This window comes from Myodes glareolus, chromosome 1, assembly GCF_982192425.1.
Source record: "Myodes glareolus chromosome 1, mMyoGla1.1, whole genome shotgun sequence".
In the NCBI taxonomy this organism is placed as follows: domain Eukaryota; kingdom Metazoa; phylum Chordata; class Mammalia; order Rodentia; family Cricetidae; genus Myodes; species Myodes glareolus.
In genome coordinates this window covers 45555093-45579841 of record NC_142026.1, presented here as the reverse complement: position 1 = coordinate 45579841, position 24749 = coordinate 45555093, and the positions used below count along the sequence as shown (strand labels likewise).

At 40.3% G+C, this 24749-nt stretch overlaps 1 protein-coding gene across 6 annotated transcripts in view; it reads right to left on the bottom strand.

Annotated features, from left to right (window-relative positions):
* The window catches only part of Fer (FER tyrosine kinase), a 341616-nt gene that overhangs the window by 130910 nt on the left and 185957 nt on the right, over window positions 1-24749 (bottom strand). The gene's annotated exons all lie outside the window — the stretch shown is intronic.

The following is a 24749-nucleotide window of genomic DNA, read 5'->3' as shown; positions in this document are numbered from 1 at the left end:
CTGTCCCAGGCCCTTAGAGCTGCTGTAGCACATATGGATAAAATGTTTTCATCATAAAGAGCTTGTTCCTGAGGATCAGAGTAAGGTCCTTCCCCTAGAATTTGATCTAGAGAAACCTCAATTCCTTTCGCTGATTCTTGTTGTTGTAAAAGTCTGGCCTCTTGTTTGAATAGGCATTTGAAATGCCATAAAGGTCCGTTCTCAAGGACAGCTGATGTGAGCTGGTTCCAATCTTTAGGGGTGGCCCTGTTGCTCAGAGCCCAGGATTTTAACATCTCCCTAACAAAGGATGAATGTAGTCCATAATTCACAATTGCTTGTTTAAATTCTTTCAGATCATTCATACGTATAGGCTCCCATGTATGTTCTTTAACGACCTTAGGGTTTTTGGAGCCAGTTATCTTTTCTGATGTTATTACTGGAAAGGCAGGTATAACTCTATGTAGACTGAGAGTTTTTTGAGGTGAAGGTTGCCTTTCTACCTTTTGCTCCTGTTCATCAGAGTCTATGATTTCCTCAATCTTATTAAATCTGCTCACCATTGCCTTCTGTAAGTCCTGAATCTCCTGTCCAGTATTATGCTCCAAAGCCTTCATTAACGATTCTAAGGCATGGAGCTTGTCCGTCAGAGACACGATATCCTCCTTGGACATAATCCTCATGGCATGTACTGTGCCTTCTTGTATGGAAATCCTGTCAATTAATCTATCATACCCTTTTGATAAAGTCCGATTTTCACATTCAATGGTTATAATCCTCTCAGCTAATGTTTCAGCACTTACAGTCATGGACTGGAGGTTATGCGTCATTTTGGTTGTCCCCTCCTCCAGGGCAGTGACGCTCCCTTCTAAAGAAGCAATATCAGACTGTACCTTCTTGATATTTTGGCCAGTTGACCGAGTCATATCAAACAAAGATCTATTCTCCTCCTTGAGAACTCCAAACTCTGATCTAGTCTCCTGCTTGAAAACTCCAAACTCTGATCTAGCTTCCTCCTTGAAATCTCCAAACTCTTTTTTGAGGAGGTTGGTATCAGTCTGAATTGTTCTTAAGGTTTTAATCTCTGCCCTCAGCATTGTAGATTCAGTCTGTAAGGACTGTATCTTTCTTATAAAATAGCCAAACACCAGAAAAGCAACAGATCCCAGGAATAACAAAGTAAGAGGAATATCTGAGACATCCTTCAGAATATCCTCCATAGCGCAACTGAAAAAACCATTGAACTTTTGGATAGTAATATTTTCCGACATTTTCAATCAAAGGAAATTGTACTTGTATGTATGTATGTATGTATTTATTTTCAACCGAAAAGAAAAATCTTACCTGTAATGACCGTTGCCTGCCAGTAGGAGGTGGGGCGCACCTGAATCCACGTGGCAGTGGTATTGATTGAGGAAGTAAACTCTAGAATATATACACTCAAATCCAGAGGTTAAATCCACAGATCACAAAAGGTCAGAGAGCTTCTAGTGGCCAATAAACAAGGCAATAAACAAGGCCCTGCTGCTCTGTTCAACCGGATGCAGAGGGTCGTGACACAGCCACTGCGCTGTTGCTAAAGAGGCCTAGTGCTTTGGGCCCCGTGTCCCTGTGCTGGGATTAAGGGTCAAGCTGCTTTCAGCACTCCTAATCAGTTATGGGTTTCAAACAGCTTGCTGGAACTTCAAAGGGAGCTTGCGCTGTGAGCTCTTTGACTCACGTTGCAAGGAGAAATTTAAAAATCCGTGCCGAACAGGGCAAAGTAAGCCGGCAGAGACTGTCCGGACCTGTGTATCCTGGGAGGCCGAGCTGGGGGTGGGGGGGTGGGGCGGTTCTTAAACCAAACGCTGGGCGCCAATTATTAACGAATCAATCCCACACCAGTTATGTTTTAAGGGGTTATTTATTTGGCGGGGGGTAAAATTTACATACACCATAAACCGTCAGGAAGGGAGCCTAGTCGCTGGAGCAGGAGCCGGGAGCAGCAGCTGAGACCGAGCACCGGAACCAAGAGCCGGAACCAAGAGGGCCTATTCCGGATATGCTTCTCTTTTTAAAAGAGAAATATACCACGCCCCAGTGGGCTGGTATTTCAGCAGCTATTGGCTGACGGAGCGGAAGTCGCTCCCCGCTGCACTGTGGGCTCGTATTTCAGCGACTATTGATTGAGGCAGCGGAAGTTACTCCCACAACAGCTTCTTTTAAATCAACTAAGACTTCAAAAGAAGAGAAGAGTTGGTAAGAGGGGCAACGCTACTGGAACTAAGTAACTACCTGTTTTTATCAGAATTTGGTAGCTACAGTTTCTGTTAAAGTGTGGAGTGAGAGGTGAACTCTCAGTCTGATCAATTGGATGAAGAGAGAGGCAGTCAACACACACTCCCATAAGGGGAGTTACCTAACACCTTCCTCAGACAGTGGATAGAATATTCTTACTGAGGCTGATGAGTGGGTAAGAAAGGCAAGGAACCCTGGTTATATGAAGACATTAAAATTTCTCCCAAACCTCCGAGTGCATCATGAAATTCAAAAGTAAAACTAGGAAACCACGAGGTTAGGTAGTACAGGTAGAGAATGGACTGTTTCCGGAGGGGTGAGGCTCCTGACTTTATTTCTACTAACCTCTTCTATCCATCTTTCTCTTTTTTTTTTTCCTAAGCAAAGCCATACTCTGAAGTGACGGTCACAAAACCTTGCAACAAACGCCCCCAAATAAAATGCTTTCCCCTACATTCCTGCTCTCTTCCTTTGTTGTTTGCTGTAAAGGAATGGGGGGGCTTGCACAGTTTTGATCGGTCTACACAGAACAGAATGAACAGAGGGAGTCGCAGAGTCCTTCCAAACACAGAGAGAGTAGCTTTCTCTCCCGCTCCACAAGCCTGTGACAAATGGACTAGAGAGATGGCTCAGCAGCTTAGAGCACGTGTTCTTGCAGAGGACCCAGGTTTGAGTCCTACCACACACATGCAGCCCTCAAATCATCAACAACTTCAGGCCAACAGATCTAATGCCCTTTTCTGACTTCTGCAGACTACATGTGTAGTGCAGAGACTCATACTTAGGCAAATACACATACATATAAAATAAGAATAAATCTTTATAGAAGATTATAATAAATTATGTCATCAACAGAGACAAAAACATAGAAAAGTGCACAATGTGATTCACAAAGTCAACATAGTTTTATTTAATGGTCATCTGTTTGCTGGTGACCTGTGACCATAATAAAGACCACAGACCTACATTCAAACTCTAATGATTATGCTTGTCTGATATTGAAGCTTCTAGAGATATGACTTAGATATTAAATGTGTTTATTATATTAGGATACCATTCTTTTTGTGAGTTCATGAATATTAATGTGTTTTTATGATGGCAAAATAAATCAATATCCATTTCTCTATTTATTAATTCTATCTCAATACCCAATACTATGTTATTTTGAAACATACAATCTATTTTATTTAAACTGGAGATTTTATTTTTTAAATATATTTTTAGTTTATTCTTTGAGAAATTCTTTAAAGAGTCACTGGGAGGCAACTCAAAAATATACCATGCACTTTACAGTATCTGCAAAGCAAAGGTCTTAAGAATTGCTAGGTTTAAGGTCGGCCTACACAGAGATAAAGGTGATTAAAGCTTTCACTAAGTTCACCTGGACATGTTTCCACACTCTTGCTCAATTTAAGAAAATGTCCCTATTATATTGGCAACTGCCTAGAAAGGAACTATTTCCCTATTCTGCAGATGAAAAAAAAGGCTGGGGAGATGATGCTTGTCCATAGTCCAAGGTACTGAGTGACAGAGCCAAAAAGTTTATCCCTTGTCCCTTCTCCTAGAACTCCAACGTCACTATGTTCCAGAGGGCAGTCAAGGAATACAGCACTTTATACCGAACACTGTGCTGAGTCTCAACCATAGTCCTAAGAACACCACCACTAGCTGAACTGGAGGATCAAACAACTGCCTACATGTGTGGACTGAATAAATGCCATGACACTTCTCCTGTCCTGGGTGCCCATCTACACATATCATAAACGAATGCCATTTACAGAAAATCAATTCATGCCAACCTATAGAATTACCGTAGGGGGTGAACAATTTTCAGGCCTGAAGTCTCTCTTAGACCCATGACCATTATATCTAATGTAAAATGAATTTTAAAATGGCTTTTCATTTTATTAAAGAACTGGGAGGTCAAGAAGCAGCCCTGAGAATCAAATTATCCTGAGCCAAGAACAGAGGTCTTGAGTCAGTTCTGGCTGGGATGTATAGCAATTCTGCCTAAAGCACACCTTATATGATCTTCAGCAACACACCTCAACTGACTCAATACAGCAAGCTTGTTTACAACTTGCATTAGACCCAGGCTTTCAGTCTGCTCTCCAACTACACTGGGAATAGCTGTTCTAGTCCCAAACAGAAAAGTCTCTAAGAGTGGTACAGATTATTATCATGGGTCGTTTTTCTTCAAGACATAGTTGTCATGGCAATATTCCTCAGTATAGACTTTAAGATATATCATTATTTGTATTAAATTTAAATCTCTATAAATATGTTAGGAAAAAACTGCAGAGTCCATACTATCCACTTAATGTAGAGAGATAATAGTTTAAATAGTAGGTAAAGATAACTATACCTACTTTCATAAAGAAAAGCAACAGGAAATTCAAAATTCAAAAGTTACATCAATCAAACATTGAGCTATTTAACAAGAATTAACAGGTATGTTTTAAATTGCTATGCCAGCGAGTGTGTTTCTGGATCTGACTCTCTGCAGCTTCCATCTGTAAAACCTTGTCTACTCTAGGATGTACTGGAACCCTTCACTCTTCTGACTACTTGGGCATACTGCCTCTGTCTTGACCTCCAGTGCAAGAACGATCTTGATACGGAGGGTACCACTCCTACTCTACCAAATAAAACAGCAAAGAAATGGGAAAGAGAAAAGCCCACTCTCTCATCCTCTTATTTCGCAAACCAATATTGAATAATGCTACTCTCAATAGATGATAATAGGACTTAAGAAAAAAAATCCATAACACTACAATACACAGTCACACTGTACCTTACCAAACGCAAATGTAAGATGAATTATGTGTCCCTGCAGGCCAGAAGATGGCACCAGATTTTATTACAGGTGGTTGTGATACATCATGTCATTGCTGGGAATTGAACTCAGGACCTCTGGAAGAGCAGTCAGTGCTCTTAATCATTGAGCCACCTCTCCAGTCCGAATTATTTCAGTTCTTATAAGGCTTATTACAGTGAGTGTTTACCAATGAATCTATTACTGGAGGTACAAATTATGCATCTCTTGTGTCTGCCACATAACAGTGCAACACGTGTTTGAAGACAACATGGGTTTTCTAGGGATTGTTAAGCATTTCGTTTTTCAGTTTTCAAATACAGAGGGTTCCGAACAATTTGGAAGGATATATAGCAAACATTAAGTGTAACTGCATATGCATATATTATATATAATATATATTATTAAATTAAGAGAAGTAACAGTATGTTGTGATTCAAAACTGTCTAAAATGCACATACCACATTGCAATGTTTTGCTTATATGTGAAGTCCAGAAATAGAGTTTTATTCTAGATCTTCAAATTTCACTTTATTATTTGTAACATCCACTGGTACAGTCACTGAAATATTCATTATAATCAAGGGGACATACAGACTTTCCTATTATGCAACATTTTATTTGGTAACTGTTAATGGGAAAACTGATTTTCTATGAAAAAAAATGGCAGGATACAGACATTTTCAACTTAATAAAATCTGTCCTTTTTCAGTTGACTCTTTAAATGATAAGCCTTTGGTCTCTGAGAGACGATTCAGAGATTAAGGTGTTTTATGTTTTACATGTTTTTATGGGTGACTTTGCTGCAGCCTGTCTTTTGATAAGTCTTGCCAATGGTGTCACTAGAGTCACCAAGAGTGGCCCTAATATTAATACTTGGTAACTCTGTCCAAGTTAAGTAAGCATTCAGTAACAAATTGTTCCAAACAGCAGGTCAACCATAAAGTCCATTGACAATATTAACAATACACACATAGTAACCCTGAGAAGAAAAGGGAGTCTTTCCATTCATCCAAACCCCGACACACAGAACCACAGTTCATCTCCATCAGGGGAGCTGAGCATAACCATGGTCAGTAGTGACGCAGAGCTGGCGCTAAGCAGGGATCACAACTATCACTTTAACAGCATATGTATTTCATGAAAATAAAGCAAACCATGTTTTGAGTGGGTTTAAGAAACAAAATTGCAAATGTGACTTTTCAGGTTAATTCTCTGTATTGTAATTATCACATTTTCACAATCAACTGCAAGATGAAAAAATTTCTATCAGACACTCAAAAATTAAATTGGCTTGGTTATTTTTTCTATTGCTGTGTATTTAATGTTTCAGAAACTCCTAATTTTTCTCATCCTTCAACGGAAGGTAACTACACTGACTAAAGTCAAACTAACTGATAATGATGAACTAGTCTGTGGCAGGATTAATAGGAGTGTCCAGGAATGTATTTACTGTGGAAATACTTGGGAACTAGAAATTAGGCGCTCGGTAATTCTTATTTGGAGGATATGAGCTGAAGGTTAAAGACTCCAGTGTCCATTTGAATACATGAGTTTACAACGTCCCTTCTAATAGCCTGGTAGTAACCAATATTCACTTGCAGAGCTCACTGTGAGTGAGATGGAGAATGGAAGGATCAGTTCAGATGCGCCTCCTCTCCTGACAGTCTAAGATAACTGAAGACAGGTCTGTTAACCTGGATGTGAAGGAGACATGGCTCTGTCTTTGTCTGGATTCTTCCAGAAGTGAACTCAATAACAACCACTGGTCATTAATATCACTTAATATCAATGGACTCAATTCACCTATAAAAAGGCACAGGTTAAGAGAATGGATACGAAATCAGGATCCAACATTCTGCTGCTTACCAGAAGTGAACTCAGACAAGGACCCAAACATAAGCTATTAATTTAATATACACAATATAAACTTAATTCTAAACTTATTAAATTTAATTTATATATTATATAATGGCTTAATTATATAACAGCTTAATATAGCGAGGCACAAATGGACAATTAAAAGTAAAATGAGTATAAATAAAATATCTAAGTATAATATAATGTACATAAAAATAATACAAATAATTGAGTAGTTAACTATTAATTTGCTTTCGTTACTTTCTATTGCTGTGAAAAGACGCCATGATCAAGGCAACTCATAGTAGAAAGCATATATCTGGGGGCTTGCTTACAGTTCGAGAGGGCTAGTCCCTCATCACAGAAGAAAGCAAACAAACATGGTGTTGAAGTGTTAGCTGAGAGCTCTACATCCTGATTCACAAGCAGCAGGTCAAGAGAGAGACGTGGGACCTGGCAGAGTCTTTTGAAACCTCAAATCCACCCCCACTGACACACCTCCTCCAACAAGGTCACACTTCCTTTCTTCCCAAAGAGATCCACTTACTGGGGACCAAGCACTCAAACATGCAAGCCTATGGGAGACATTCTCATTCAAACTGCAACAATCCAGCAGCATGCATGGAACAAACTTTGGGCAGTGAGATGAAGCATGTATCTCAGAATTACGCTCATCCAATGGCCATTTCCACATAACTGCTGAAAATCGATGGAGAACTAGAGGGAAGGAATATTACTTCTGGGCAGTGCCGACGGCAGGTCTGAGCAGAGAAGCCTATAATGGGTAGAAAGGCTTTCCTATATCATTTAGGTTTTCCTATAGATGAAGTTTAGAGTACCTGGAACAGCCAAGACACAAAGCAGTGTGCTAAGTGCTGTCCAGCGTCCTTTGTCCCTGATACAGAAAAATCTTCCAGAAGTTTTCCAGTTGTAATGGACCCCCTTCCCAGACCTGTCCCTCACCTTTACCAAATTCCATTTTTCCAGAAGTACAAGTCGCTCCTGCTTTCTACCTTCACCCCAAGCCTTCCACAAACACAGTCTTGAATCCAGAGCCAAAAGACTCACTGAATGTATAGAAATTCTTACTTTAAGTTCGAAGACAACACCATTTATATATACTTTAATTAGGAGAAAAGTGATCACCAGTTCTAATAATAAAATACACTAATCAATACCTCAGAAGCCAGGTGAGCTAAACAAACATCCAATTCACAGATTTAGTATCTCACTTTAAAAAATTCTTCACTTATGTTTGGTGTGAGGCCTATTTCAATGACCTCGCAGTCAATTTCAAGTGTGGTATTTGATAGTGTATGCTTGTGCACCACCTCCACGAACCTGGAATCTGCCCCCACTTTCAGCAGGCTCAGCACTGGAAAGTACCAAGCACTCCTTTGGGGTCTACAAGACTCTCTTTACAGCTATGCTATCTTTATATCCAGTCAAATTCTTTACTTAAGCAGGCTTCTAAATAAAATGGCTCTTAATATTCATAAATCCACTGAAATGTAACTGGTAACAATTTCTAAATAGATACATGTGAAGTAAAAACTAAACTTGCAAACTATGCTAGAAACTGTTCCACTGCCACAAAACCATCAAAAAGGCATCTTTTCTCCTCTCCTGTCCTTCCTCCTTCCCCCTACCCCAAGTTGATTGATTTATTTATTTTTTGACTGATTGGTTGGTTTGTTTTTCAAGACAGGGTTTCTCTGTAATCCTGGCTGTCCTAGAACTCACTCTGCAGACCAGGGTGGCTTCGAATTCAATGAAATCTGCCTGCCTCTGCCTCCTGAATGATGAGATTTAAGGTGTGAGCTCCCACCCCCTGGCTAGTTCTTTATTTTTATTTTATGGCATTTTATTTTATTTTTGAGATGAAGTTTCACTATGAAGCCTTGTCTGGCCTGTAACTGGCAATGTAGACCAGGCTGTCCATAACTCTTAGGGATCCACCTGCTTCTGTCTTACAAGAGCAGGGATTAAAGGTGTGTGATACTATGTTTTGTCTAACAATATATTTTTCAACAATAAATAATCTGAATATTTAGGATACTGAAAATGTGCTAACAGAGTGAAATTACCCAATAAAATTCAATAGTCTAATTATTTTCATTTTCTTAGAAACAGAATTTAGAGTCAAAATTTAAAGCTAAGTTTATGAATGTGATAAATCTTTATAAAACACACTTTTGGAAAAAACAGTAATTAAAAAAGAAAATATGAATAATTTTCCCCTTAAATTTAAAGTCAGGAAAAGAAATCAACTAGTTATATTCACCTTTCTTATTTCACTTAAAAATTTCTTAGTTTAAAAAAAGAGGAAAACTTTAAAAAGCAGCAGAGAATTAGAAGTTAAAAGGTAAACTAACCTCATCAACACAGCCCAGAGCAAAAAACAATGAAAATGCCACTCGTCAGTTCAAACCCTGGCTCTTAAAACTTTTGGTTTTAGAAATTTCTAGTTAGTATGGACAAAAGATAAAGAAGATGCTGAAGACAACGCAGTAAGAACTGAAATGTCTGAGAAAGGAAAAGCTTCCACAGACAGCTGAGAGATTCTACAAAGTGTAACTAAGACATCAGGCTACTTATGAATTAATTCTCTAGAGTGAAATTCTGCCTATCAATCTTCCTTGTAGTTCAACACAACACACTCACACAGACACACTCACAGAAAGATAGAGAGACAGAGAATTAGCCATTGGTACTTGATTCATAGAAACTGGTTTAAAAGAAACTTGAAATTTTACTCAAAAGATTCACTATAAACTACAACTTTAAAGTCCTTCCACGCTTGTCCCAGAATTCTGAATAAAGCTGAGTTGATAATGTGCCTTTAAAACCAAGAATGGGAGTGAGAAGAGATAAGGCTGACATGAACAGGAAAACAGAAACACGGGCAAGACGCCGTCCAAAACCACTCTTCTACTATAGCAGTCAAGATAGTGAATTTTTTCTCCCCAGTCACAAGGCTGTGTCTAGTCCACCAACAACGCATGGACTCTACAGAGCAGCAGTCCTCAACCTGTGGGTCGTGACCCCTGCCCCGGGGTGGGGGGTATCCAAACAACCCTTTCCCAAGGGTCGCATCAGATATCCTGCATATCAGATATTTACACTAGGAGGATTCCTAACAGTAGCAAAATTAGTTATAAAGTAGCAATGAAAATAATTTTATGGCTGGAGTCAAGGGAACATGAGGAACTATATCAAAGGGTCACAACATTAGGAAGGTTGAGAACCACTGCTCTAGAGTCAAAGAAACTAACAGAAAATTAATTTTTCCCTGAACCATTTTGAAAATTAAGTTAATGTGCAAGAGATAAAAACACAATATAGAGTATTTCAGATTCTCCTGATTTATTCAAAGAGAATGAAACAATAAAATAGCATTCTGAACCATAAATGCCAACCACGAGGTTATGCAGACACATAGGAGTAGAAATATACTGTGTTCTGAATTCCAAGAGAGGTTGGCATGAGTGCTGCTGCAAGGGTTTAATACAGCACACCAAGGTAGAGATGGTACGGAAGAAGTGCGCAACAACCAGAGCCAGACGCTAGGGTGGAAGAGTTCAGGGTTCCAGCATGGACTCTGAAGGCTTCAGAAGAGCATAAAAGGTGCTTGGAATTTCTTACAACAAATGCTTTTTACTTCCCAGAAAGCTACTACACTAAGAAAAAGTATAATGGCTGTGCTTTAACCGCCAGAAATACTATACAGTATCTTTGGAAAGAACACCGCTGCGCCATTCTATGGCTTCCTGAGAAGAAAAAGGTAACCACGTGGTGGGTTTAGAAAACGATGCACAAAGGACTTAAGAAACTAGACATCAAAATACCAAATAATCTAATTTAAAAATGGGGAACAGATTTAAACAGAGAATTGTCAACAGGAGAATCTCAAATGGCTGAGATACACTTAAAGAATTGTTCAACAACCTTAGCCATCAGGGAAATGCAAATCAAAATGACTCTGAGATATCATCTTACAGTCTGTAAGATTGACTAAGATCAAAAACACTAATGACAGCCTACATTGGAGAGGATGTGAAGTCAAAGGAACACTCCTCCACGCTGTTGGGAGTGCAAACTTGTACAGCCACTTTGAAAATCAATATGGCTGTTTCTCAGAAAATTGGGAATCAATCTTCCTTAAGACCAAGTCACTCTTGGGCATATACCCAAGGACATCTGCTCCACTCTGTTCATAGCAGAATTATTTGTAATAGCCAGAACATGGATCAACCTAGAAACCCCTCAACTGAAGAATGGATAAAGAAAATGTGGTACATTTATACAACAGGATACTACTCAGTGATAAATAACATCAGCAGAACTAGAAAGAAACCATCCTGAGTGAGGTAACTCAGACCCCCCCCCCAAAAAAAACACAGTATGTACTCATTCATAAATGGATACTAGCTGTCAAGTAAAGGATAACCAGGCTACAATCCACAGCCCCTGCAAGGCTTGGTAACAAGAAGGGCCCAAAGAGGGACCCATGGATTACCCTGGGAATAGAAATAGGAGAGAGATCCTGGATAAGCAGGGGAGAAGGAAAGGGGGATCAGAACATGAGGAATGGGGCAGGGTGGGTTAGGGGCAGAATGGAGGGGGAGAGTAATGAAAGAGATGTCTTGATGAGGGGAGGCATTTCAGGGTTAGGGAAAACCTGGTGCCAGGGAAACTTCGAGAAATCTATGGGGATGGCCCCAGCTAAGACTCCTAGCAATTGTGGAGAGGGAGCCTGAACTGGCCATCTCCTGTAATCAGATTGGTGAATTCCCTAATTGTCATCAGAGAGCCTGTATTCAGTAAATGATGGAAGCAGACGCAGCGATCCACAGTCAAGTGTTCAAGAGAGGCAGGAAGGATTGTATAAGCCTGGCAGGTCAAAGTCATGGCAGGGAAATCCACAGAGACAGCTGACCTGGGCTCATAGGAACACATGGACCGACAGGATGCCTGCATGGGACCAAACTAGGCCCTCTGAAAGTGTGTGACAATTATGTAGCTTGGTCCATTATGTGGGCTCCAGCAGTGGGATCAGGGCCTGTCCCTGGTGCTTGAACTGGATTTTGGGAGCCTAGATCCCAAAATATATGGGTTGCCTGACCCAGCCTGGATGCAGGGGAGGAGTTGGTTCTGCCTCAACTTGATGCTCAGCTTGATGTGCCATGCTTTGTTGATGCCCATGGGAGGCCTGCCCCTTTCTGAAAGGAGATGGCAAAGTGGACGGGGATGGGGGGGGGGGGAGACTGGAGGAGAGGAGGGAGGGGAAACTAGTCAGTATACAAAATAAATGAAAAAATAATTAATAAAATTTTTTTAAAAAAGAAAATAATGCACGAGAGTATGGGTGGGGTAGAAAGGGGTCACCATTCTGCCAATGGCGGTTCTCTTTTCCCTTCTGCCTACACACACTAACTGCAGAGTTTGTTCTCCTACATAATCTCCAACAACTGTCTCCTACCTACTACACTGCTCTGAGCTAGAAGCCACAGAAACCATCGAACTTCACATCCTACTGTTGGAACTACGCTGAAGAGTGGTGTGTGGAGCTGGGGAGAAGCAGAGACCAACATCTTCCAGGGACAACCCAGATGCATCAGAAGGTGTCTCATCCACTGTGAGGCTGGTTACAGTCTACACAAAACACTTTAGAACCAAAGTAACACGGGCATTGCTTCTCTAAGAAAGATCATCGCTAACAAATCTGCCCAAGGTTAAATACTGAACCGAGTGACGGGGAAAGGTGGCACTGTATGGAAATCCCAGCAGAGGCCACGCAGGAGGAGCTGAGCGATGGGGAAGGAGCCCAGCCTCAGAAGGGGTAGTGTTTACAGCCGCCTTGTCCACGGCTCTAACTCTGTAAGCTAAAGTAGAGGGCTGCAGACAGCCCGACAGTGAAGAGCACGCACCACTTTCCCACGGGAACGGGAGTTCTGCTCCCAGCACTCATGCTGGGCACTGCAAACCTGCAACTCCAGCTCCCAGGGACAGGATGGCCACTCACACACATGTGTCATACACTCCCACACACATGTGTCATACACCCACACAGTCATTCACATATATACATGGGTGTAAATAAAAATATATGTTAAAAATAAAATTAGAAAATGTTTTTGGTAAACAAATATAAATATACTGAAATATTCTAAGTATACAAATATGGTAGAAGCAAAAAAGTTTTTAAAAGAGAAACTGTACAGTGAAAAAACTAGGAATGTACTTTTCAACTGGGCTGTACCTCTTAGTTATCCAAGCACAGAGTATCCAAAGCCTTGGAGGTGATTCACACAAGGCAGCCAAAGTGCTGTGAAAGCAGGAAGAAGGGGGATCTTAAGGAATCTGGGATAGCCTAGAAGCAAGATGACTTATATCCTACCATACCACAGAAGAAAATGTGCACACACATGTACACACACACACACACACACACACACACACACACACACAATATACAAGGCAGACCAGGTAAAGTTATCTAACCCCCAAAGGTAACTGAGTCCTCAACACCAGCACAGCAACTGAGAGCCTAACCCTACCAGGTAACAGGCTGCTAGGGGAAGGCTCTGGACAGAGAGGCCTGGCCTGAGATCACTAACCCTACCAAGGAGTAAGAGAATGGTACAAAGTCAAAAGGGAGCGTGAGCAACCCAACGAGCAATCGATGCCCAAAAAGCCTGTCTCTGTAGTCTGGGATCCTTTTCACCAAAGAACAGTCTTAGGTTAAGATTGCTGTGGTGAAACACCATGACCAAAAGCAAGTGAGGGAGGGAAGGCTTTCTCTGGCTCACACTTCCTCATCACTTTTCATCGTCCAAGGTCAGCACAGGAACTCAAGCAGGGCAGGGACCTGGCGGCAGGAGCTGGTGCTGAGGCCATGGAGGGGCTGCTTAAGGAGTTGTTCCTCATGACTGGCTCAGACTTGCTCAGAACCCAGGACCCCCAACTCTGGGATGGCCCCCCACAATGGGCTGGGCCCTCCCCATCAATCACTAATGAAGAAAATGCTCTACAGGCTTGCCTACAGCCCAATCTTGTCGAGGTTCTTGGTTGGGAGGGGGAATCCCCCCTCTCAGATGAGTCTAAGCAGCACAAGTACCAAGCTGCTCTGGCAGAAATACTACTATACAATGCAGGCCAGCCTGGGAGGGCTTTGTCTCCAAGGACCTGAGATTCCCACTGTGAGCTAGAGATAAGAGAACAGGGAGGGAGAAAGAAGCACATTAGCTCAGGAAGAGCTCTGCACTACCAAATAAGCCACAGGCCCAATCCTTCCCACAGGAAAGAACTCCTGGCACCGCAGCCAGCGGCAGCTCCAAGCTCTGAGGCAGCACCACCACATTGTGAACAAGTTGGAAGAGAAGTGACTCCAACAAATCAGCTAAGGACAAACGATGACTCGGGCGCAGAAACCTAAGTGTCAGTGAAGCCCAAGGCGGATGTTTAATGAACAGAAACATTTCTTCAAAGGACTCAGGGTCGCCTAACACAATAGATTAGGAATTTGAATCAAGAAAAGCAAAATCCAAGAGAATCAATACTGACATGGATCAGATACTGGGATTATCTGACAGGAACTCAAAAGCAATCACAAAAATGCAGTTATTGGAAAGATTATGTAAACAATTGAGGTTATATAGGCTATCTTAACAATGGGAACAGACATTATTTGAAAAGGAAACAAACAGAACCTTCACTACTCCCACAAACAAACAAACAAGTGGGATTACACGTACTTTTAAAATGAACTAGATTGGCTCAACAGGACAGTCGAGGATAGTACTACTGAATCTGAGGACAAATAAACAGAATTTCCCTAATACAATAGCAAAGAGAAATGGCTGGGGACTAAGTGAGGAGTCTCAGGAGTTGGGGCTCCAATATCAACAACAGGCACTGGCGTCACCAAGACTCTAAGAAGGGAGGAGGAAGAGCAGAGCTGAAAGAGAAGTCACCAAGGACATGATGCTGAAACATGTGGTAAAGGACACCCAACAACCAAAGAGCTGACAGAGCATCAAAGAAGATAAATCCAAACAGTGGCAACACATATAATCAAAGGCCGAAAACTGAAGCAGTCTTAAAAGTAGCCATTGGTAAACAATGCTTGATCTGCAACACTGATCAAAGTTGTGATTCTTTCTACAACCGGCAAGCTTAGAAAGGAATGGCACAATGTACTTCAAGTGCTAAAACAACAAATAACTCTGTTATGTTTGCTACATGTGGTCAAGAATAAAAGGAATATTAGAGCACTCTCCTATGAGAAAACCAAACAGGATGTGAACAAAACCAAATCTCTGCTGAATTCTACTATCTTTATCCTAGGCTGCATGTGATTATTTCTGAGCCAAAGGGACTCAATGCAGCACACACTGGAGACAATCAGAAGGTTAACTAGAATAGAAAAGGCAAACTATAAGGCATTCATGGGCTATTCTGCCCCTTTACAATTTTAAAGAATTTTATTATTTTTATCATCATCATTTATTATTATTATTATTATTATTATTATTATTTGTGTGTGTGTAAAGCTGTACACACATTTGTGGAAGTCAGAGGATGACTTTGTGGGGTTGGCTTTCTCCTTTCACCTCTTCGCGAGTTCTAGGGAGTAAAAGTGGTCATGAGGCTCAACACATCAAGCCTATTTACCTGCTGAGCTATCTTGCATGTTTGCTCTCGTTTTACTTCCACAGTAATTGTGTGACAAAAGGGGATGCAGCAGTTCAGCTTCACCATTCCCACTTAAATATGCAGTCATGTTGAGGACACTTGGTCACACTGAGAACTCAACTACTGGAATGTTTACAAGTGACTGCATAATGTCTATCCAGACGTCTCATGCGGCACTTCACAATGAGCTGCCAACATGTTTCCTGCAAACACACAGACTCAGGCTTTGGCACCTACTAACTCACTGGGAGTCCTTACCATGCTTGGTTATAGATGGAATAGGATTAGCTCTGCATAGCAACTCCAGTGGTGTTTCCTGAGCAATGCTATCACACAATACCACGCAGTTCAGACATAGAACATATGTCTCTACAATTGTAAGGCTGTGGAGAAACAAGGTTTCAACCCTTATCTACTAAAGCTTGTGCCCACCAACCTCTCCCAAAGTGTAATCTGTTGAAAACGGAAAATATGACTCCTAAAGATTTAGAGGTGGTCTCATACAACCGTCAATTTTTAACAAACTGAGCACAATGGATTCCTCACTTCAAGTTTCAGGTTTTTCATTCTAATGGTTCATAAACTTTGTTTCAAGTGAATGCTATGTAAAGTTATAATTTCTTCTTCATTCACCAGGAAAACTAGATTAAACCCAATTAAAAGCTTTACAATTTGCACATTCAGAGTTTGTACCAAAAAATAAAACCACAATAAAACTTTCAAGTTATAATAAAAATGCTTTATGAGGCTGGCAGAACTGAGTCAATTCTCTACGTCCTTGACAGAATCTACGACCGAAGAGGAAAAGCCCATACTTTTCCCATGACCAATCAGCATGACTGCAGATGTAATCAAGATAGACTCATTGGTTCTCACTAGGTAACATACAATAACTATTCTTCTACCCCCACAGCAACATTGCCAATTTTTCTACCAAATATAAGGCAATACTTTAAAATCAGGCATCAATAAAATCAAGCCATTGTTACAGCACTCTCCGTCCCTGTGAGAACACTGTGGGGCCGGCACACCGGGCCGCACGAGTAGGTACAATAGCAGGCATAAGAAGCTGTAAAATAACTGTGAATAAAACCAAATTACAGCTAAAAAGTTACAACCTAAATCATAGAATTAATTTTGCCTCACAGAGTCGCCATTTACATGAAGTGACTGGAGTAGCAAATAAACAGCATGTCCTGCTAAAGATGGCCAGCCCCACGCCCCTCCGGCTGCAGGGAACCCATCGTGCTTCTTGGTGGATGGCCACAAGGTGCAGATGGTCATTATTTCTCATGCCAATCAATTGCTGCCAAATCGCATTAGGATGGGGTGTGTTTCTCCTAAAGTTTTTCTTTAAGGTGCTTTTATGAGCTGGAGGGTCACATTTGACAAAGTGCAAGGATCTAAATGAGAGGGCTTTATGTCACTATCTCACTTCAATTCAGATCCATTTCTCCAGGTAGCAAGCCCCCACAATGCTGAGGAATGAACTTAATCTACATATCTTCCCAAATACCGAATATTCAAATAAAGGGGGTTTGCTTTTACATAGGTAAAGTGTTGTTTTTAAGCAACATTTTCAACCTTGATTTGATCATTACCCAGCCTTAACTGCAGGAAAATTTATTAATATAATTATATAACCTATTTCTAAGCAAAAGTCAATGCAATGTAAGTCTACCTTAAGAACGCAGCTATCCCTAATAATGAATATTAAAGTTTAATAAATCATGCCATGATCAAATATGTGCTACCAATCACCTAGTGTAGAATGATGGAGAGAAGGGGAGAAAGGACGGGGTGGAGGGGTACGAACTTTTAAATACAGACTTAAAGTTTTAAAAATTACCTCATAATGCTTAACATCTGAAACAAAAGAAAATTTGCAAACTTATCAACAACAGTGAATTTTAGAGATTTTATTTTGAAGGGGATGGCTTAAAAGTTGGTATAATTCCTGGGAGAAATAATTACGAAACACAGCAACACACAACATGCGATGACCGTCAGGGGCTATAATTCTGTCCTTGTCATGCTGAGAAATAATTGCTACCCTTCCGCTCCTTCTCTACCCAGGTTTTCAGTCCATTGGCTGCCCTGCCTGCACAGCCTGCACAGCACGTTCTGATCAGCTCTGTCATTAAAGCTACCAGGCTACTTTAACGGGGAGAACTCTTCCCACAAGCATGAGAAGCAAGCTGCTCTGCTGATTCCTCTGAGGAGCTTTAGCAACGGGGCGCTTGTTTACATGATCTATAAATCAATTCTGAATAATCCCCAAATTCTCTCCTCCCACACTGTTCTTATTAGGAAAGACTTATATCGCGTAATACTTGGATGTGTGTGACTTAGTTTTAGCTATCCTTCTAGAATTTTAATTGTTCTTATTTTTAAATGACTACTCCAATTTCCTTATGATAAACGTCTCTTCCTATTAGCAGAGGGAACATGACAGCTCATACTCTTCTTTATTCACCTTAACTTTAGGATACCTTTCTTCTTAACTAAAGCTCTCAGAGCTAACACACAAAAACACTGCAAGAGGACTGCAGTTGATAAACAGAAGCCAAACTGACACAGGCTCTTCAGGTTGCAAGGAAATTATGCAAGTTCATGAAACATATTATTTGCTCATAAATACCTCACAGATTTATCCCCTCTGCTGGTGAACTAATTAAGTTTAAAAATATAATGCAAAGGGGTCAAGAATTCAAGGGAGAACAAAATATAGTTTCTACTTCAGGAAATGGGCAAGAATCAGAAACTGACATGGTTATGTTGTCCTAGAGGTATAGCTATCAGCGACTTAGCTTTTAAACCTCAGTTTCCACATCTCCTAAAGGAAGCAGCACCCTGTCTAACAGAAACAACAAGTGCAGTTACGAACACGGACCATTCCTCCACTCAATCCTTAAATATCCAAGGGCACAGGAGCTTCAGCAACACCATCTGTCCCAAAACGTCTTTCCTTCCAAGCAAACTTTAATCGACTCATTTTTCATTCACATGTTTATTGCCCATGAAGTGATAGGCACTGTGATAGACATTCAATAGACAGAGCACCTATAGGATAAAATACCCAATGCCATTTGTATAAAATAGTTAAAAAATTAAGTGAAATGCAAGTGATCAGTTTTCTCAGATTCAGTTGACATTTACAAAATGTGGTCTGGTGAAATACATATACTTGTCCCAAAAGTATATTTGCAAGTTACATTATAAAAAATATAAGCTGACAAATATTTATTAAATATATCCTATTTGCAAAGTATTAAGACATGTCTCTGTAAGGGTAACTTAACTTTAGAGGGAGGAGGAAGGTAAGTTAAAATTACAGATGGATCATGGTGGAAAAAAAGCAGAGAGATGCCTTGCTTTATTCAGGTCAGAAGAGGCTCTCTCTCTGGTTCCAATTTGGCACTCTGGCATCTGCAGCCTCCCTACCTGGTAGAATTTGGGTATGTGCCTACATGCAGCTTGTGCACTCTATGCCAGGGTATCTAGGACCTCAAATCCCCTGCTAGTGTGACGATAAGCCTGCTCACATGACCTTGGTCTAAGTTCATCCCTTGACAAGTTCAACCATTGACAGGTCTGAGTGCTGTGGAACAATCCGTAGGTACTCTGTAAATATGTATTGCTATTGTCGTTAATAAAAAGCTGACTGGCTGACAGCTGGGCAGGAAGAGATTGGGTGAGACAGCTTGAGACAGAGAGAATGCTGGGATGAAGACGGGAGGAGGAGTCAGAGGAGTCACCAGCCAGATGCAGAATGAGTTGGACACTCAAAATGGGGTAAGAGGTAAAAGCCTTGAACCTTGGGGCAGGACACAGATTAATAGAAATGGGTTTAAAATGTAAGTGTAAGCTAATAACAAGCCTGAGCTATCAGCCAAGTATTTATAACTAATATTAAGTTTCTGAGTGACTATTTGGGGGTGACTGCAGACACAGAAAAACTCCGCCTGCATCAGAGTGACATAAGGATGCAGTTTAATTAGAATAGATGTCAGTGACTATAGCAAATACAATCTTTACGGCAAAAAGTAACTATAAAATACGTCTTTCCAGTGCTGTAGATCAAATCCAGGGACCCACCACTTGCTGCACAGGACTATACCTAACCACAGTTATAGCAGAGTAATTAGAACACCTCAGATCTCCAGGGGTCAAATAACCAAACTAAAAGACTCCTTCTGAAGAAAGCTTTAGGTCTAGTAAAGTGGCTAAACACCAACTGCAAAGTTTCTTCCAGCTTCATGAAAACCAGGATGCAGTTTCTACTTTTGAAACTTCTGGCTGTATAAAAAAGTTACAAAGTAGAACTAAGGAATAGAATCTGGGCCAAACACAACGGGATATTACAATCATATAAAACAATTAATCTCATATATCAAGTTCTCCCTAGGAAACATTTACAGCAAGCCAAAGTTACAAACTGAAAAATTCCTCTCTTTCATTAAAAACAAACAGCAACAACAACAACTAATCTAACAACACAAAACACTACTATTTTTCTCCCCTTTAGCAGACTGTAAATTAGGTAAAATATTTATTATGTAAGAAAGAAAATCAGCCAGATGCGGTGGTGCACCCTTCTAATCCCAGCACTCGGGAGGCAGGGGCAGGAGATCTTTGTGAGTTTGAGGCCAGCCTCGTCTACAGAGTGAGTTCCAGCACAATTAGAACTATTTAGAGAGAACCTGCATAAAAGTAAAAAAGAAAAAGAGTTTACTTGTTTATTTCCTTTTTAACTTTGTCTTCAGATAATTAATACAAAAACGTTGATCTTATTGGTAGAGACTAAAACTATAGACAACTAAAAATTACTTGATTTTGTAAAGCACAAATTCAAAGCAAACATCTCTAATAGATGTCATGCTCAAAATAACTTTGCGGATCCATGTCATTTTCCTGACTTCCCTGAAAAGTTCTGGATCCAGTAGGGTTCTTTTTCTCCTTTTCTGAAAAATACTTGCTGATAACTAAATACATATCCTATCAACGTTGTGTTGATATGTTAAAACTAAGTTGGGTGAGAAAATGGTTTATTTGGCCTGCATGTCCTGATCACTGAGGGAAGTCAGTAGAAATTCAAGGAAGAATAACAGGAGTCAGAGAGGAAAGGAAGCTATTTACCAACTCTTGATTAGCTGACTTGCTTATTCAACCCAGGATCACCTGCTCAGCGTGATACCCCCCACTGTGGGTTGGACCCTCCCACATCAATTATAAATCAAGAAAATGCTCTGAAATTCTCACAGAGAATAGAAACCAAGTTTAAGTTTAGGCCCCATGCCCAGCCATAGAAGGAAACACAAAATGAACTCAATGGTAATTTTCTAAGTTTGTCTCACAATTCTTTCTTTCTCTGGGCATTTTTTTTTAAACTTTAAAGGTCTTTTGTTTATATATTATGGCTTCCAGTTTTGTGTTTGTATGGGATTTCTGTCTGTGTAAGTGAGTATGTGTGTCTCTGTGTCTATATGTGTTTCTTGTCCTTTAAATTTGGCTCAGTTTTCCCAGTTTATAATTTTTTATTTACCTGTTTATTTCCTATTGAAAGAGAAAGAAACTTGGATGTGTGGGTGGGAGGAGCTGAGGGAGTTGAGGGAGGAGAAGCCATGATCGGAATATACTGTATGGAAAAATGCTTTTTCATTACAATTAATTGTGGGGCTGTTACACATAGGTGCCCATCCACCACTCTGATAGAGCCATTCTTTCTACTGAGGCTCCCTTTCGGCTGGTGACACCTCTGTGTCACATTGACAAAAAACAACTAGTACATTATAAACTACATTTTGATTTACATTGGATGAACTAGCAGACACTGTTAACTAAATGCTAAAGTTTGCTGGCACTATGGTCAGGGTGTGCTTCTTCATCACTTTACTGTACAAAATAATGGTTTACTAAACAAGGCATTTTCATGCACATATATCAATGTACTTTGCCTGTATCTCCCACCCTCTCCTATCTTGTCCCCCCCACCCCTGTTCCCTCATGATGGTCTCTTTCTCCCTAACAAAGTGGGAACCTAAATTTTTGCAAATGAAAATTATGTGGGGAGCTTTGAAAAACAAGGTTGTAAGGATCCTAAGTCCTGAATTTCTGGCTCTTCTGGTCTGGCACAGGACCCAAGAATTTGTGTTTCTTATAAGGTCTCAAGAGCTGTTGATGCTAACTACTCTGGGGAGCTTACTTAGCCAATACTAATATTTTGACATTAAGTTAGGAGAAAAACTAGTAGAGAGGATCTATTTATAAAATGTTCTTCATCGAGGCATACAAACCACTGGTTGTCTTTTGTAAATAAATCTATACTAGAGAATGTGAAGTCATCATATAATAGTTTTTCTTGGTATGATAATGATGGCATAACATGGAAAAGCTTCAAAGTTCAAATGGAATACATTGTAGCCTTTCTATTAATCCAAAACCAAAATGTCTCCAAATATGGAGAAAAGCGACAGTTTTGAAGCCATGTAAGATAGCTGGTTCGTGCCTGGTTTTTGCTAGTATCTTTTGAATAATTAGAACAGCTTGATCTTAGGTAATATCTATTATTTATATGAATCTGCTTTGACAATTCATCCTTCATATTAGAGAAGTAAATGCCAAAGTCATATGGCTCAGCAGCAGTGTTGCTCACAGAAATCAAGGTTTACATCCTTTCTCGTACCAGCTCAGCATTCATCCAACCAAGCACTACAGGGAAATAAGGGAGGAGAAGAAAGGGACGGAGGAAGGAAGGAAGGAAAGAATGAAACAACACAAGAGAAAAACAACTCTACAACTTGTTCTTTCTAAAGGAAGTTCATAATTTGCTCAATAAGCAAGATTAACCCTGTAAAATGTTGAAGATAGTTATAGCAATCACCTTTCAAAAGGTTATCAGATACCAGTGACATATTTGCATGTATGAGTTATATGGATACATGTGATTCCATTAAATTCTGGAGAATTCTCCTTTGCTACCATTAATTCCAGTTTAGAAGGGGAAATGGAACCTTCCATGGTCTCTAACTGATGGTGGTCAGAGGAATGGAAATTCTAATCCAGGGCCTACATCAGCATTTGAAAAGCGCCAGCAGCTTCCTCCTGTGAGACCAGGGATGGGATTTTTTTTTTTGTCGGAAATGCTTATATGAAGAAGAAAATAATGGATAACTATAATAAATTTAAAACTAATTATCTTGTCCATGATCAGTCAACAAAATAAATTCTATTTTTATTCAGACTCAAATTGAAAGAATTAAAGTCTTTCTTCACATTAACATTGTTTTATCTTTTTCTGAGAAATATTACTAAATTGGCAGGGGTTAAGAAATAAGTTGCAAAACCTCTGTAAAGACAGACATCTCATGGTGTCCTTTATGTGTTCCCTTGACAATCCTAAGTGAATATTTTCATCAAAATGACCTAAACAACTCTTAAGAAAATGTTTTGAATTCACAATTTTCAAAACAAATGAGCAAACAAGAAATGATATGTTAAACTCTATGACTATTCTGTCTCCAATAACAATCCTTGGTTTGTAAAACACATATAATAACATCTTTTTGAAAAACCAAGTTTAGGAACAGTTTTCTTTCCAATCCTTACTGGCCCTGAAATATCAGCACACACCAATATCGAACAAGCCATCTCATTTCAGTTACATGTTAATGTCCACAAGTGTCTAGTGACCGATAATAGCAAACACATTACTGTGATTCTGGTCTGCTTGGGCTTCCATGACAAAATACAAGTGACAACAGAGACTTGATTCTCACAGTTTTGGAGGGCGGCAATTCCAAGATCAATGCACCTGCTCTGTTTCCAGAGCCTCTACTGGATTAGGAGTTTACTCTCATGAAGTTATCTCACAGTACCTTCTGAAAGCCTTACCTCCTGATATATTAACAACAGAAGCCAGGACAGCAATCTATGAATAGAGGGTGCACCACTTACCCATTGTGCAACTTCATTTTTTAATGAAAAATTAGAATAAATTTGAAAAACAGATCTTTTAAAATATTTTAACTAGGTATGTACATAATCTGTAACATGAGGGGGCCTGTTTGTTTTCTGGGTTTTCTGTCCTGCCCGGCCCCCCCAGCTGTTTAGTCCCAGAGAAAAATCACACTGAGATCTCTGTAAGTTATAAAGCTGATTGGCCCATTAGGTCAGGCTTCCCACTGGCTAACTCTCATATCTTGATTAACCCATTTTTCTGATCTATGTTAGCCATGTGGCTCAGTACCTTTTTCAGTGGGGCAGCTCACATTCTGCTGCTTCGGTGGTCTGGGCAGGAGTGGGGGAATCAACTTCCTCCTCCCCAGAATTCTCCTGCTCTCCTTGCATCATTTCCACTTCCTGTCTGGTTTTCCCACCTACACCTCCTGCCTGGCCAATCAGCGTTTATTTAAAACATGATTGACAGAATACAGACAATTCTCCCACACCAATAATCCGATGTGAATGATGCACACATATGTGTGGGTCTGCATGGTACACATAAGAGGGTCTGAGGGCAATATTCCAACTTATTTGAGACAGGGTCTCATCATCCTGTAAGCCAGGTAGCTGACTCCCAGGGAATTTCCGGCTCCTGCCTTCGGTATGTCATCAGAGGAACACTGGGATTCTAGGTGGGTTCTGAAGATTCAAGCACAGCTCCTCCTGCACATGCAGGAAGGCTCCTTAGTCACCGAGATATCTGGCCTTCCAAATATTTCCCAAGTAAGAGGACTGAGAGGCTGAAATAGACTAGGTGTGTAATTGCATGGTTTATAGACTAACAACAGTAGCGTCTTCTCTGAAATAGAGTGGCCAATAATTACCAGTTTTATTAGTGATCTTAAAAAGCTATATGGTATAATCAGACAGCTCAAAAGAGGATGCATATGGGTCAAAGTTGCCCTTGGTTATAGTAAACCCAGCTTTCTACACACTTTGCCTGCTGATAGCCTTTGCTCCACGGTCTTGTTGTCACCCAGCCTTAGCACAGCCTGCAAGGAGCAGCTAATGCAGTAAAACGGTAACTGCTAAGACAATCTTGAGCTGCTCACAAGTCACTCCTCCACCACCTTCAAGTTTATTATCAGTTCCCAGAATTGAGATGGACAAGGTGGCC